The following is a 15443-nucleotide window of genomic DNA, read 5'->3' as shown; positions in this document are numbered from 1 at the left end:
AGGTCTCGACACTGCCTGACAAAGCCCGAGAGCGTTTGACAGATCCTCACAGAGCCTGACAAAGCTTGACAGAGGCCAACAGGACCCGTTAGGGCCTGACAAATCTTGTCAGTTCCTGATAGAGCCTTGATATGTATGACAGAGCCCTGGGGGTCTCAACAGAGCCTGAGAAATCTTGACAGGGCTCAGCAGAGCCCAACAGGTCTCGACAGAGCCCTACAGAGCCCACCAAAGCCTGACAGAGTCTGACAGACCCCAAGAGGTCTCCACAGGGCTTGACAAAACCCGACAGTGTCTGACAGAGCCTGACAGGAGTGCAGGTGCTGTCATTTCCAGTGAGGGCCCAGGTGATTTGATAAGGGTGGTGGACGGGCCCTGGGGTGATTGACGCCCTCCCCTTTCTCAGGGGATTGTGGGAAGGGGGTGGGTGGGGCTCAGAGTAGTTGAGCCCCAGCCCCTGAGCGGGGAGCTCATTCTGCTCCAGGACTGCTTGGGTGTTGGTTTTTTGCTCCTCCTTCAACAGTCGGCAGCTGTTGAGCTGTTTAAGGTACATAGGCCGATGTGTTGGGAGAAGTGGAGGTGCCTGTTTGACGTAAGATCTTCAGGAACAGCAAAGATTCAGCAGCAGCTATAGTAGAAGGTATGTTTGTAACTATGTTTCATTTATTGAATCAGTGCCTGGTGCTTTGCGTTTTCCCAAAATTCTTGACTGCTATGAAGACGGAGCGTTCTTTTTTGGTTTGTATTGCTGTATTAATAGTTGCTGACATAATCTTTCCTCCTAGGACTGATGCTCAGGTTATCTAGCAGGGGTTAGGATGAGCACCTTGTATCTACAGGTGGAGTTTTACCATTTCTGAAGGAAGCAGCAGGGCCATAGGGCAGAGTGTCTTTCAGGCTATGGGGTGGCTCATCGCCTCCCTGATCACCCACAGAACAGTGTGTTGTCCGCAGAACCTTTGCACTGTGTGGTGGTCCCTGGTAGATCATTCAAATGTACCTCCAGGAACTCAGCCAAGGTGAGCAATGCCTCGTGGACTAGTACTGATAAACATAATCTGAGTGCTCATTATTGTGTGTGTGTTTTCTTATTGCGGGTGGTGAAGGGGAAAGTGGCAACTGCAGGAAGATCCCTGTGAGCTCACGTGGTGTTTTCCTCTGTTGGGGATGACTTCAGTCCCTTGGCCCTCTGAAAGCTAAGTGGAGGCACGAGGGCTGGGAAGGGGGTGGGAATTGCAGGGAGGGAGTTTAAAGCTCTCACAGGGGAAAGGGCCGTCCAGGAACAGTCCCCTTTGGGAGGGCAAAGGGTGCAGGTTTTCGGCTCCTTTGTATTCTAGGGTTGTAGTAGAGGCTCCTCGCCTCACCACTGTCTCCCTGTAGATCATTTTGATCGATGCCTCTCTGGTCTCGGAGTCGTTTTCGTTGCGGAGCGTTTTTGGCGCCATTGCCGTTGTGTTGTCCGTAACGTTCTGTGGAGCGTGTGTCTGCACGTGTGCGCATTTGGCTCGGAGCTGCTCTGCCCGGAGGTGTGGAGTCAGGGCTGGGTGCACTGAGCTCTAGGAGTCCACGGTGTCACGGTCTGTTCGGTGATGGACTCGTGATGCTTTTTTAACCTTCATCTCAGAGTGGAAAATTAAGGTGACCAAAAAGCCAAGGGGTTATAATTCAATCAAGCAGTGTTATTTTATTAATTTGCCTGTAAAGCGGTACGTGATATAGAGAGAGAGTAGGAAAAGAAAAGGGAAAGAAACAGGGAGAAGTAAAGGAAAATATGAGAAATGAGGTTGCATTTATCACCAGTCCAGTTCCAGAAGCGTTCCTCTGGTCTCCAGTCCTGTAGAGTCCTGCCGGTCCTATGCCGTGGTTCGGGATCCTCTGGCGGTAAGACCTTCAACGGTGTCCATTCTGGTCTCATCTTTTATGTTTCTTCAACCCTCCTTGCTCCCATTGTTTTAGGTCAGTCTCCAACTTGATTTCGCAGACCAGGCTCGTACTGTGCAGGCTTGAAAGATTCACGCTTTCTTTTGCCAATGCTTACGTGTCCAGCATTCAGGGGTCTTTCTCTGGTCCATCAGGTGACCTCAGGACCCTTGGCAAGCTTCTGGGCATGCTCCTTTTTGTGGACCATTGTTTGGGGGAGCAGGTGGGGGACACATGTAACTGAGGCTGCAGGTCCTCAGCTATGTGGGCAGATGTCTTTGGAGAAGTGGAGGTGTCCATTTGAGGTAAGAGCTTCAGGGGCAGCAAAGGTTTAGTAGCAGCTGTGGTGGAAAGTATGTTTGTAACTATATTTCATTAATTGATTCAATTCCAGGTGCTTTGCATTTTTGCAAAATTCCTGATAGTAACGAAAATGGAGTGTTGGTTATTTTATTTCATTTTCTATCTGCTCCCTAGAAAATCTAAGTTGAAATCCATACTCAGTCCCATTACAGGTGCAATAGCATTAATAAAGTGCAGGTGCTGTCATTTCCAGTGAGATTCCAGGTAATTTGATATGGGTTGTGGGGGGGCCTGGGGTGACTGACCCCCTCCCCTTTCCCAGGGGATTGTGGGAAGGGGGTGGGCGGGGCTCTGGGTATTTGAGTCCCAGTCGCCAGGTAGAGGGCTCATTCTGCTCTGTGGCTGCTTTGGTGCTGGTTCTCTGCTGCTTCTTCAGCAGTCAGGAGCTTTTGAGCTGTTTAAGCTACACGGGCAGATGTCTTTGGACAAGTGGAGGTGTCTGTTTGAGTTAAGAGTTTCAGGGACAGAGAAGGTTTGACAATAGCTGTAGTAGAAAAGTTGTTTGTCATTATGTTTCATTTGTTGATTCATTTCCAGGTGCTTTGCATTTTCCCAAAATTCCTGACTATGATGAAGATGGAGTGTTGTTTTTTGGTTTGTATTGCTGTATTAATAGTTGTTAATATAATCTCTTCTCCTGGAAGAGCGTCTTGTCTCCAGAACTGCAGGAAGATCCCTGTTAGCACACGTGGTGTTTTCCTTTGTCGAAGATGGATTCGGTCCCTTGGCCCTCTAAAAGCTAAGTGGAGGCACGAGGGCTGGGAAGGGGCTGGGAACTGCAGGGTGGGTTTAAACTTCTCAGACGGAAAAGGGCAGTCCAGGAACAGACCCCTTTGGGAGGGTAAGGGGTCCAGGGAACTGATGCCAGCTTGTGTGGGGCAGGGCAGCTCCAGCCTGTGTCTGTTGTCATCTGGTTCAGGAAGCCTGCCTTGCGCCTGCCAGATGATCCTGGGGTCTCGTTGTGCTCCAGGGGCACAAAAGGCATTTCAAGTGACATCCTGAGGTCTGGAATGCCGGTGCCGATTGGCGTAGCGCCAATTGTGTGCTTTTTTTTGTATTGGCAGCCAAACGCCTGGATAGTCCTTGTATTTTAGACACTTCTGGTCAGTTGTGTTTTATGGTGTAGTTCTGGGCTGCAACAGCAGCTCTGCTCTCTACCCATCCAGTCTCAGGGACTGGCACTTCTTCCCAGCATCTTGAAGTTTTTAAGTTTTGCAGCAGTTTCTTGTGTGTGCCACCATCTCTGTTTGGTTTTGCCAGTACCACTCTCTCACCAGTGCTGCTGTCTCATAAGGGTCTGTGAAGTTCGGCTTCCTTTTTTTCCTGGGGTTGCAGTAGAGGCTCCTCGCCTCACCACTGCCTCCCTGCAGGTGCTTTTCATAGATGCAGTCTCTGGTTTGGAGTTGTTTGGTGCTGTTGCCGTTGCGTTGTCTATAATGTTCTGTGGAGCCTTTTTCTGCACATGTGCGCGTTTGGCTTGGAGCTGCTCTGCCCGGAAATTTGGAGTCTGCGTTGAGTGGACTGAGCTCTAGGAGTCCACGGTTGATCTGTGGACGTGTTAAATTGTGTAGGCAAAGGTTGTGCGGTCATCTGGGATGGGGTAGGGGGCGGGACAGTCCCTTCCCCAGCGTTTTAGGGACTTGATTAGAGCTTCTGGTGGGATTCCTGCTCTTTACTCCTCAAGTCTAAGGGACTGGCACTTCAAGATGCTGGGAAGAAGTTCTTAGGTAGTGCCGCCGTCTCTGTGTGTTTGCGCCAGTGCCGCCGTCTCGTAAGGGGTCGTGACGTTTGGCTCCTTTTTTTTCTGGGATTGTGATAGAGGCTCCTCGCCTTACCAATTGGGTGCTGGTTTTCTTGGATCAGCAGCCGAAAGTGTGGACGGTTCTTGTGCCTTGGATGTCTCTGGTCAGTTGTGTTTCGTGGTGTCGCTGAGGGCTGCGTCGGCAGCTCTGCTCTCTACCCATCCAGTCTCAGGGACTGGCACTTCAAGATGCTGGGAAGAAGTTCTTAGGTAGTGCCGCCGTCTCTGTGTGTTTGCGCCAGTGCCGCCGTCTCGTAAGGGGTCGTGACGTTTGGCTCCTTTTTTTTCTGGGATTGTGATAGAGGCTCCTCGCCTTACCAATTGGGTGCTGGTTTTCTTGGATCAGCAGCCGAAAGTGTGGACGGTTCTTGTGCCTTGGATGTCTCTGGTCAGTTGTGTTTCGTGGTGTCGCTGAGGGCTGCGTCGGCAGCTCTGCTCTCTACCCATCCAGTCTCAGGGACTGGCACTTCAAGATGCTGGGAAGAAGTTATTAGTTCTTGCAGCAGCGTCTTGGGTTTGCGCTGTCTCTGTGCGTTTGCGCCAGTGCCGCCGTCTCATAAGGGGCCGAGATGATCGGCTCTGTTTTATTGTGGGGTTGTAGTAGAGGCTTCTCGCCTCACCACTGCCTCCCTGTATGTTTTTGATCAGTGCCGTGTCTGCTTTCGGTGTCTTTGTCGTTGTGGAGCGTTTTTTGGTGCCGTTGCCGTCGTGTTGTCTATAACCTGCTGTGGAGCGTCTGTCTGCACATGTGCACGTTTGGCTCGGAGCTGCTCTGCCCGGAGGTGTAGTCAGGGGTGGGTGGACTGAGCTCTAGGCATCCGTGGTTCATTTGTTCCTATATACTAAGTTGTGTATGCCTAGGTTGTTACCATCATCTGGACTGGAGTTGCCACGGGTAGGAGGGTGGACAGTCCCTGCACTGGTGTTTTACCGTTCCCAGCCAAGACCATTGTTGACTCATGTTTTCTGTAGTGTGCTGTTTTTTCACTGAGTATTTTAACAATTTATTTTTTCTTTTTAGGCGACCACCACATTGTTAATATGACTGAAAACCATCTCCACAACTGCACAAAGTGAGGACCTGTCTGAGGTCCGTGGAAAGGATCCGCTGAGAATCAAGAAGACCCCAGACTCAGCTATTGCTATTGCTATTGGACTGAATCGTTGCTTCACCATGCGAGAGAGGGGACCTGCCACACCATGTGATGTTCCCAGAATTCACTTTGTTGTTGGGCGGGGCTAGCTTTATGCCAAAGCTGCCCTGTCCACGTGCCTTGCAACAATGTGATTGGTTGTAACATGTGCCATGCAAGAAGGTGATACGCTGCATGTACTCTCCACGCGCACTGCACGCGCGTGTCCGGCGCTGGCTCATTCGTTGTTACCTTCTTACGGGGCTCCTTTAGTTTCCTTTGTCTCTGGCTTCACCTCTCAGCCCGACCGAGTTCGTACCCGTGCAATTGTAATGCCGAAGGGCAATGCAAGAAAGAAGGTTTTTTTTCTGCTGTGGGTAAGCATCCGCCCCGCTTTTCAGCGTAAAGCAATGGAGCGCGGTTTGTTGTTTGCTTTTAAACGCGGGTGCTGGAAGCCGCGCGGGCAAAGGGTGGGGGGGTCCCGGCAGGGCGGCGAGAAGGCGAGCGAGGATGCAGAGCGGGCCAATCGGATCGCTCGAGAGGGCTGGAGGGGCGGAGGGCTGATAGACGGGGAGAATGGCAATCGATGTGCGTAGGCAGCCAATCAGGTTGCCGGAGGGGCGGGCGTCGAGGGCTCCGCACGGCGCATGCCCGAATTGCGCAGTCCTCAGTCAGGTCCGACACTGACTGAGGGCACCCGGGCGCGGAGCGCGGGATGGAGCATCCAATAGGAGGACGGCGCGCTGGGGTGGAAAGCAGCCAATCAGAGCGCGCCGACTCAATCCCGTTTGAACAGCTGCCTCCCTGGCAAGCGCGTCCGTGGAGTCTCGGGGCGGGCACCAGGAGTTAACGGGGAAACGGGGGTCAGGGCGAGGGAGGGGAGGCGGTGGAGCGCTCATTTTGGCCTCTCCTTCCTCTAGCCCTGCCTCTCCGTTCCTTTTGCCTCTCTCTCCCTCTCTCTGTGTCGCCTCGTCTTGCTCCCTGTCTTTCTCTGACAAGCTGACCTGTTCTTTGCCCTCCTTGTTTGTGGAATCGCAGGCTTATTCTGCTTGGAAAAGACATGCGCAATTTTAAATTTGGGGATGACTTCTAGTTTTTTTTCCCCCGTTAGTGCAAATCGATGGCACATTGTGTTGTGGCTCAATCCACGTTCTGTTCCGTAGTTCGGGAAGCCAGCCTTGCACCTGTCAGACGATCCCAGGGTCTCGCTGGGCTCCAGGGGCCCAACAGGCATCTCAGGTGCCATTCTGGGATCTGGAATGCTGGTGCTAATTGGCGTAGAGCCAATCGGGTGCTGGATTCTAGTATCATCAGCCAAAAGCGTGGACGGTGCTTGCCTTTTGGACATTTCTGGTCAGCTGTGATTTATGGTGTCATTCTGGGCTGCATCAGCCGCTCTGCTCTCTACTTCTCCAGTCTAAGGGACTGGCACTTCAAGATGCTGGGGAAAAGTTCTTAGGTAGTGCCGCCGCCTCTCTGTGTGTGTGCGCCAGTGCCGCCGTCTCTCTCTGTGTGTGCGCGCCAGTGCCGCCGCCGCCGTCTCTCTCTGTGTGTGCGCGCCAGTGCCGCCGCCGCCGTCTCTCTCTGTGTGTGCGCGCCAGTGCCGCCGCCGCCGTCTCTCTCTGTGTGTGCGCGCCAGTGCCGCCGCCGCCGTCTCTCTCTGTGTGTGCGCGCCAGTGCCGCCGCCGCCGTCTCTCTCTGTGTGTGCGCGCCAGTGCCGCCGCCGCCGTCTCTCTCTGTGTGTGCGCGCCAGTGCCGCCGCCGCCGTCTCTCTCTGTTTGTGCGCGCCAGTGCCGCCGTCCCGTAAGGGGCCGTGACATTGGGCTCCTTTTTCTTTTTCCTGGGGCTGCAGAAGAGGCTCCTTGCCTCATCACTGCCTCCCTGCAGGGCGTTTTGATTGATGCCGTCTCTGGTTTTGGCGTCGCTGTCGTTGCGGAGCGTTTTTGGTGCCGTTGCGGTCGTGTCGTCCATAGCGTTCTGTGACGCGTTTGTCTGTGCACGTTCGGCTCGGAGCTGCTCTGCCTGGCGGTGTGGAGTCAGGGGCGGGTGGAGTGAGCTCTAGGAGTCCAGGGTTAATCTGTTGACAGATTCAATTGTGTAGGCAAAGGTTGTGCGGTCATCTGGGATGCAGTAGGTGTGGGCAGGGGAGCTGGCAGTCCGTTCCCCAGTGTTTTAGGGACTCAATTAGAGTGTCAGGTGGGATTCCTGAATAGAAAGCAGACCTGTGGAATGGTCAAGCTGCTGATGAGCATCTGGGTGACTTGTTGAATACCTTGATTTCAGATGCAGAGGGACAACATGGCACGAAAGAGCGACGGAAGAGCCGAGCAGAGCGCCGTAAGCAGGTGGGTTGGTGCGTGGTGTCAGAGGGAAGATGAGCCCTCTGTCTTTATGTAAGTTTGGTTGTTTGTCTGTTTTACAGGTGCGAAGCGAAGAGGAAAGCTGGGTATCGGCACCGCAGCTCCTCGGGCAGGGCGAGGTATGAGCACCGGGCCGAAGCAGCAGCTCGTTTCAGGTCCCGTGTTGCCGCTGCAGGTATGAGCATCCTTTGGTTGTGTTTTACAGGCGGTAGCTGAACCTCTGTGGTCAACAGCGTTGCAGTCAAAAGCAAGGGTGGGCAGGTGGGTGGGCGGCCAAGGTAAATGAGCGAGACATGGGACCGTCTAGGTGCGGGCTGTTTTTGGGCAGTGTCTGAGCAGGTGCCTTTGGTTTCGCAGGTGCCTTTGGTTTCGCAGGTGCCTTTGGTTTCGCAGGTGCCGTGGACCAGCTCGGAGGGGCGAAGCCGCACGCCGGCCAGCAGCCGAGAAGGTGAGGCGGCGGTGGGTGTCGAGGAGGCCGGTGTCGCCCGGTGACTCGGTTCAGCGTTTCCTTCTTGTTTTGCAGGCTCCTTTTGGGCCCTTTCGACTCGGAGGAGCATTTTTGGTGAGCCGCGGTAGGGGCTCGGAAGAGCGTGGGGCTGGGGACTCGCTCCAAGCCCTACAGTTCTATGGTTTCTCACTGTCTTAGGTGTTACGAGCGATGAGGGTTTGTGACCGCACCCGTGACACGACGCGCCGAGCGGAACGCCGAGGAACTTAGGAGGTGGGTGTTGCGGAAGGAGTCGGCGTTTACCCCGCGATACCGTGTGCTGGCACGGCTTAGTGAGCGTGCGTTTTCTCGTGTTACTGTAGATGTTGAAGAGGAACCCGGCGACGCGGGAACATCTCCGTTAGCGCGCGTGGCGTTTGCTCTGTTGAAGGTGGATTCGGTCCCTCGGCCCTCTGAAAGATAAGTGGAGGCACGGGGGCTGGGAAAGGGCCGGGAATCGCAGGGAGGCGGGTAAAGCTCTGATAAGGGAAAGGGCTGTCCAGGAAAAGTCCCCTTTGGGTGGGTAAAGGGCCCAGGGAACTTTACAGTGTGATGCCAGCAAGTGCCGGGCAGGGCAGCTCCAGCCTGCGTCTGCGTTGTCGTGTAGCTCGGGAAGCCTGCCTTGCGCCTGTCAGACGATCCCGGGGTCTCGCTGGGCTCCGGGGGCCCAACGGGCATCTCAGGTGCCATTCTGGGATCTGGAATGCTGGTGCTAATTGGCGTAGAGCCAATCGGGTGCTGGATTCTTGTATCATCAGCCAAAAGTGTAGACGGTGCTTGCATTTTGGACATTTCTGGTCAGCTGTGATTTATGGTGTCATTCTGGGCTGCATCAGCAGCTCTGCTCTCTACTCCTCCAGTCTAAGGGACTGGCACTTCAAGATGCTGGGAAGAAGTTCTTAGGTTGTGCCGCCGTCTCTCTGTGTGTGTGTGTGCGCGCCAGTGCCGCCGTCTCTGCGTGTGTGTGTGCGCCAGTGCCGCCGTCTCCTAAGGGGCCGTGACGTTCGGCCCCTTTTTCGTTTTCCTGGGGCTGCAGAAGAGGCTCCTTGCCTCATCACTGCCTCCCTGCAGAGCGTTTTGATTGATGCCGTCTCTGGTTTTGGCGTCGCTGTCGTTGCGGAGCGTTTTTGGTGCCGTTGCGGTCATGTCGTCCATAGCGTTCTGTGGCGCGTTTGTCTGCGCATGTTCGGCTCGGAGCTGCTCTGCCTGGCGGTGTGGAGTCAGGGGCGGGTGGAGTGAGCTCTAGGAGTCCAGGGTTAATCTGTTGACAGATTCAATTGTGTAGGCAAAGGTTGTGCGGTCATCTGGGATGCAGTAGCTGTGGGCAGGGGAGCTGGCAGTCCGTTCCCCAGTGTTTTAGGGATTCAATTAGAGTGTCCGGTGGGATTCCTGAATAGAAAGCAGACCTGTGGAATGGTCAAGCTGCTGATGAGCATCTGGGTGACTTGTTGAATACCTTGATTTCAGATGCAGAGGGACAACATGGCACAAAAGAGTGGTAGAAGAGTCGAGCAGAGCGCCGTAAGCAGGTGGGTCGGTGCGTGGTGTCAGAGCGAAGATGTGCCCTCTGTCTTTATGTAAGTTTGGTTGTTTGTCTGTTTTACAGGTGTGAAGAAAAGAGGAAAGCTGGGTATCGGCACCGCAGCATCTCGGGCAGGGCGAGGTATGAGCACCAGGCCGAAGCAGCAGCTCGTTTCAGGTCCCGTGTTGCCGCTGCAGGTATGAGCATCCTTTGGTTGTGTTTTACAGGCGGTAGCTGAACCTCTGTGGTCAACAGTGTTGCAGTCAAAAGCAAGGGTGGGCAGGTGGGTGGGCGGCCAAGGTAAATGAGCGAGACATGGGACCGTCTAGGTGCGGGCTGTTTTTGGGCAGTGTCTGAGCAGGTGCCTTTGGTTTCGCAGGTGCCTTTGGTTTCGCAGGTGCCTTTGGTTTCGCAGGTGCCGTGGACCAGCTCGGAGGGGCGAAGCCGCACGCCGGCCAGCAGCCGAGAAGGTGAGGCGGCGGTGGGTGTCGAGGAGGCCGGTGTCGCCCGGTGACTCGGTTCAGCGTTTCCTTCTTGTTTTGCAGGCTCCTTTTGGGCCCTTTCGACTCGGAGGAGCATTTTTGGTGAGCCGCGGTAGGGGCTCGGAAGAGCGTGGGGCTGGGGACTCGCTCCAAGCCCTACAGTTCTATGGTTTCTCACTGTCTTAGGTGTTACGAGCGATGAGGGTTTGTGACCGCACCCGTGACACGACGCGCCGAGCGGAACGCCGAGGAACTTAGGAGGTGGGTGTTGCGGAAGGAGTCGGCGTTTACCCCGCAATACCGTGTGCTGGCACGGCTTAGTGAGCGTGCGTTTTCTCGTGTTACTGTAGATGTTGAAGAGGAACCCGGCGACGCGGGAACATCTCCGTTAGCGCACGTGGCGTTTGCTCTGTTGAAGGTGGATTCGGTCCCTCGGCCCTCTGAAAGATAAGTGGAGGCACGGGGGCTGGGAAAGGGCCGGGAATCGCAGGGAGGCGGGTAAAGCTCTGATAAGGGAAAGGGCTGTCCAGGAAAAGTCCCCTTTGGGTGGGTAAACGGCCCAGGGAACTTTACAGTGTGATGCCAGCAAGTGCCGGGCAGGGCAGCTCCAGCCTGCGTCTGCGTTGTCGTGTAGCTCGGGAAGCCTGCCTTGCGCCTGTCAGACGATCCCGGGGTCTCGCTGGGCTCCGGGGGCCCAACGGGCATCTCAGGTGCCATTCTGGGATCTGGAATGCTGGTGCTAATTGGCGTAGAGCCAATCGGGTGCTGGATTCTTGTATCATCAGCCAAAAGTGTAGACGGTGCTTGCATTTTGGACATTTCTGGTCAGCTGTGATTTATGGTGTCATTCTGGGCTGCATCAGCAGCTCTGCTCTCTACTCCTCCAGTCTAAGGGACTGGCACTTCAAGATGCTGGGAAGAAGTTCTTAGGTTGTGCCGCCGTCTCTCTCTGTGTGTGTGTGTGTGCGCGCCAGTGCCGCCGTCTCTGCGTGTGTGTGTGCGCCAGTGCCGCCGTCTCCTAAGGGGCCGTGACGTTCGGCCCCTTTTTTGTTTTCCTGGGGCTGCAGAAGAGGCTCCTTGCCTCATCACTGCCTCCCTGCAGAGCGTTTTGATTGATGCCGTCTCTGGTTTTGGCGTCGCTGTCGTTGCGGAGCGTTTTTGGTGCCGTTGCGGTCATGTCGTCCATAGCGTTCTGTGACGTGTTTGTCTGCGCATGTTCGGCTCGGAGCTGCTCTGCCTGGCGGTGTGGAGTCAGGGGCGCGTGGAGTGAGCTCTAGGAGTCCAGGGTTAATCTGTTGACAGATTCAATTGTGTAGGCAAAGGTTGTGCGGTCATCTGGGATGCAGTAGCTGTGGGCAGGGGAGCTGGCAGTCCATTCCCCAGTGTTTTAGGGACTCAATTAGAGTGTCCGGTGGGATTCCTGAATAGAAAGCAGACCTGTGGAATGGTCAAGCTGCTGATGAGCATCTGGGTGACTTGTTGAATACCTTGATTTCAGATGCAGAGGGACAACATGGCACAAAAGAGCGGCAGAAGAGCCGAGCAGAGCTCCGTAAGCAGGTGGGTCGGTGCGTGGTGTCAGAGCGAAGATGTGCCTTGTGCCTTTATACTGTGTGCTCGCTCTGCTTAGTGAGCGTGTGTTTTCTTGTGTTATTGCAGATGTTGAGGAGGAACCTGGTGATGCAGGAAGATCTCCATCAGCACATGTGGTGGTTTCCTCTGTTGAAGACGGATTCAGTCTCTTGGGCCTCTGAAAGTTAAGTGGAGGCTGGGGGGCTGGGAAGGGGCTGGGAACTGCAGGGAGGGGGGTCAAGTTCTCTTTGGGGCAAGGGTGGTCCAGGAACAGTCCCTTTTGGGCAGGCGAAGGGTCCAGGGAACTTCACAGTGCGATGCCAGCTTGTCCCGGGCAGGGCAGCTCCAGCCTTTTGTCAGTGGTGTGTTGTAGGTCGGGAGGCTTGCATTGTGCCTGTCAGACGATCCTGGGGTCTCGTCGCGTTTGAGGGACCCGACAGGGATTCCGGGCGCCATCCCGGGATCCGGAATGCCGTTGCCAATTGGTGTAGCGCCAATTGGGTCCCGGTTTTCTTGTATCAGCAGCTGAAAGCGTGGATGGTTTTTGCATTTTAGATGTTTTTGCTCAGTTGTGTTTTATAGCATAGTTCTGGGCTGCATAGGCAGCTCTGCTCTCTACTCCTCCAGTCTAATGGACTGGCACTTCTTCCCAGCATCTTGAAGTTTTTAAGTAGTGCCGCCGTCTCTGTGTGTGTGTTTGCGCCAGTGCCGCTGTCTCATAAGGGGCCGTGACGTTTGGCTCCTTTGTTTTCTGGGGTTGCAGTGGAGGCTCCTTGCCACACCACTGCCTCCCTGCAGATTCTTTTGATCGATGCCTCTCTGATTTGGAATTGTTTCCATCGTTGGGTGTTGTTGGCATTGTTGCCCTCATGTCGTCTATGACGTTCTGTGGCGCGTTTGTCTGCGCACGTGCACGTTCGGCTCGGAGCTGCTCTGCCCGGCGGTGTGGAGTCAGGGGTGGGTGGACTGAGCTCTAGGAGTCCACGGTTCATTTGTTGACGTGTTAAAATGTGTAGCCAGAAGTCATCTGGGATGCAGTAGCCGTGGGCAGGGGAGTTGCAAGTCCTTTTAGTGGTGTTTTGCAGTTGTTACCGAGACCATTGTTGACTAGTGTGTTCTGTGGTGTGCTGTTATTTCATAGACAAAGCCTGTTTTAATGAAGTCTTTTTATATTTTTTCTTTGCAGGTGACCACATTGTCAATATGAGTCACTTACTTATAAAAAGGCGTTTTGTTAGGCTATGTAGCACTCATAATTATAGCCTTTACTTGAGGGTAACAAAAGCAGCTGCAGCCTCTGATCATCACCCATCAGATAAGGCTCCCTTTACACGTTCGCGCAGAAATAGGCTTCTGTCGGTGAAAACGCCACATTCGAGGCCATCGGGACGCTCCTACGGACCGTAAACCGAATCTACGGCCGCGCAGAGCTGAGTCCGGTCCGAGGTCAGCACAAAGGATCCGCCGAGAAGCAAGAAGACCGGAGACTCGGCTATTGCTATTGCACCGAATCACAGCGTAGAGGGGTGGGTGAATAGTTTGTAAGGGTATAAATACCCAGGCATTTCTACGCTTGGCTGGGACCTCAGCAGAAGCAGCAGCTCCAGTCAGCCTTCCCGCAGTACCGCTCTGTTCAGATTTTGCCGGAGAGTTTGCCCCGATAGACCGAGGACCTAGACCGCGACCCAACCGTCCCCGTGCCTCTGGAAGGGTGGTAGGGATGCTGAGGCGTAGAGCGATGCAATTTAGAAATTCAGGCTGAGCGGTATAAGGAGTCAGGTGTGCACATACAGTCCTTTGGCCATATATAAATATAATATCTTAGGTGTTTCCCCTATCCCCTGCGCGTCCGGGAGACCGACCGTAGATCCAGCGTGGGGCTAAGTTCGGATCCAGCCGCACCCAGACTCCCGTCCGCAGAGGAATTTAGAAAGCGAGGGGGTCCGGTCCGATCCGAACCTCACAACTCGACGGAAAGACCTCCCTGTAGCCTTTGGCATCTCCCGTCCACGTAGAAATCGCTCTGAATCAAGTTTCAGCTGAATTTGCTTGGCCTATGCTGTCCACTTAGTAAGCAATAACGTCCCTCACCATTACATTCCGCCGCAGCGCAAGCCATCTAGCGCCGCTCTCGGTCGGCCGCGCCCCGGTCGGTCACCCGAAACCGAGCGCCGTCGGCAGGATCGCGGGTGTCGTCGGTGTTCGGCGACAGAGACGCGGGGCGAGTTTGAGTTCCGGAATCTCAGAGGAATGAGCTCGCGGTAACCGCCATGATCGGGAAGCCGAGCGAGAATAGGTCAACACGGTCAAGAACTATATGAAGGATGGCAAGGGAAATAAGTGCAAAGTGTGAAGTCCCCGTCTCAAGCCAATCGTCAGCAGAGGAAGAAGCGGTCGGCGGGGTAGATGACGCGCAGAGCGTTCGGATAGCGCGAAACCTCGAGCGAACGTGGCTCAGGGTTGTAGTTATTTGTTCCTGGAGGTTCAAATTTTTTTTTCCTTTTCAGGTAAATTCCAAAGTTAAAGAATAAAAAAACTCCAGCCGGGGGATCCATCCCCCCCCGACCAGTTTTTTTTTTCTCCGGTCCCGGCCCCTCCCCGAGGCGACGTTCGTCGCCGAGGTTCGGACGCGGGCGGCCCTCGGGCCGGGGTTTTGGCAGGCAGGGCCATTTTGGAGGCTTCCGAGAACGGTGTTCCCGGGGGGCAACGGCACAGAGGGCACAGTGGCTGTAACGTGAGCGTGGGGTGGGTTTGGTAGATGAATGAGTGTTGTGGTGACCTGTGTGATCTGGTGTGTTTGTATTTTGGGGTTGTGGGTTTTTGTCCTTGCAGGTTAATGGTTTTTCCTTTTCAGGTACATTTAAAATTCCAAATAGAATAAAAAAACCCCAGCCGGGGGATTTTTTTTTTCCCCCGGCTGGGTTTTTTTTTCCCCGGTCCCGGCCGCTCTGCGAGGCGATGTTCGTCGCCAAGGTTCGGAGGCAGGCGGCCCTCAAGCCGGGGTTTTGGCAGGCAGGGCCATTTTGGAGGCTCCAGGGAACGGCGTTCCCGAGGGGCGACGGGGAGAACAGCAGAGAACGGCTGCGGTGTGAGCGTGGGTTGGGTTTGGTAGGTGAGTGAGTGGTGTGGTCAGCTGTGTGTTCTGCTGTGTTCATATTTTCAGATTGTGGGTTTTTGTCCTTGCAGGTTAATGGTTTTTCTTTTTCAGGTAATTTAAAATTCCAAATAGAATGAAAAAAACCCCAGCTGGGGGATTTTTTTTTTCCCCCCAGCTGGGTTTTTTTTTCCCGAGTCCCGGCCACTACGCGAGGCGACATTTGTCGCCAAGGTTCGGACGCAGGAGGCCGTTGGGCTGGGGTTTTGGAAGACCCAGGAGTTCAGGAGGCAACCCAAGAGTTCAGGAGAGGACCCAAGAGTTCAGGAGGGGACGCAGGAGTTCAGGGTGGGACCCAGGAGTTCTGAGGGGACCCAGAAGTGCGCCAAAGGACCCAAGAGTTCAGGAAGGGACCCAGGAGTTCAGGGGGGGACCCAGGAGTGCCCCAAAGGATCCGGAGTTCAGGAGGGACCCAGGAGTTCAGGAGGGGACCCACCCAGGAATTCGGGGGGGACCCAGGAGTGCCCCAAAGGACCCAGGAGTTCAGGAGCGGACCCACCTAGGAGTTCAGGAGGGGACCCAAGTGTTCAGGAGGGACGCAGGAGTTCAGGGGGGAATCCAGGAGTTCTGAGGGGACCCAGGAGTGCCCCAAAGGACCCAAGAGTTCAGGAAGGGACCCAGGAGTTCCCCAAAGGACCCAGGAGGTCAG

Source organism: Patagioenas fasciata, chromosome 14, assembly GCF_037038585.1.
Source record: "Patagioenas fasciata isolate bPatFas1 chromosome 14, bPatFas1.hap1, whole genome shotgun sequence".
NCBI lineage: Eukaryota > Metazoa > Chordata > Aves > Columbiformes > Columbidae > Patagioenas > Patagioenas fasciata.
This window is presented reverse-complemented; position numbering follows the sequence as displayed.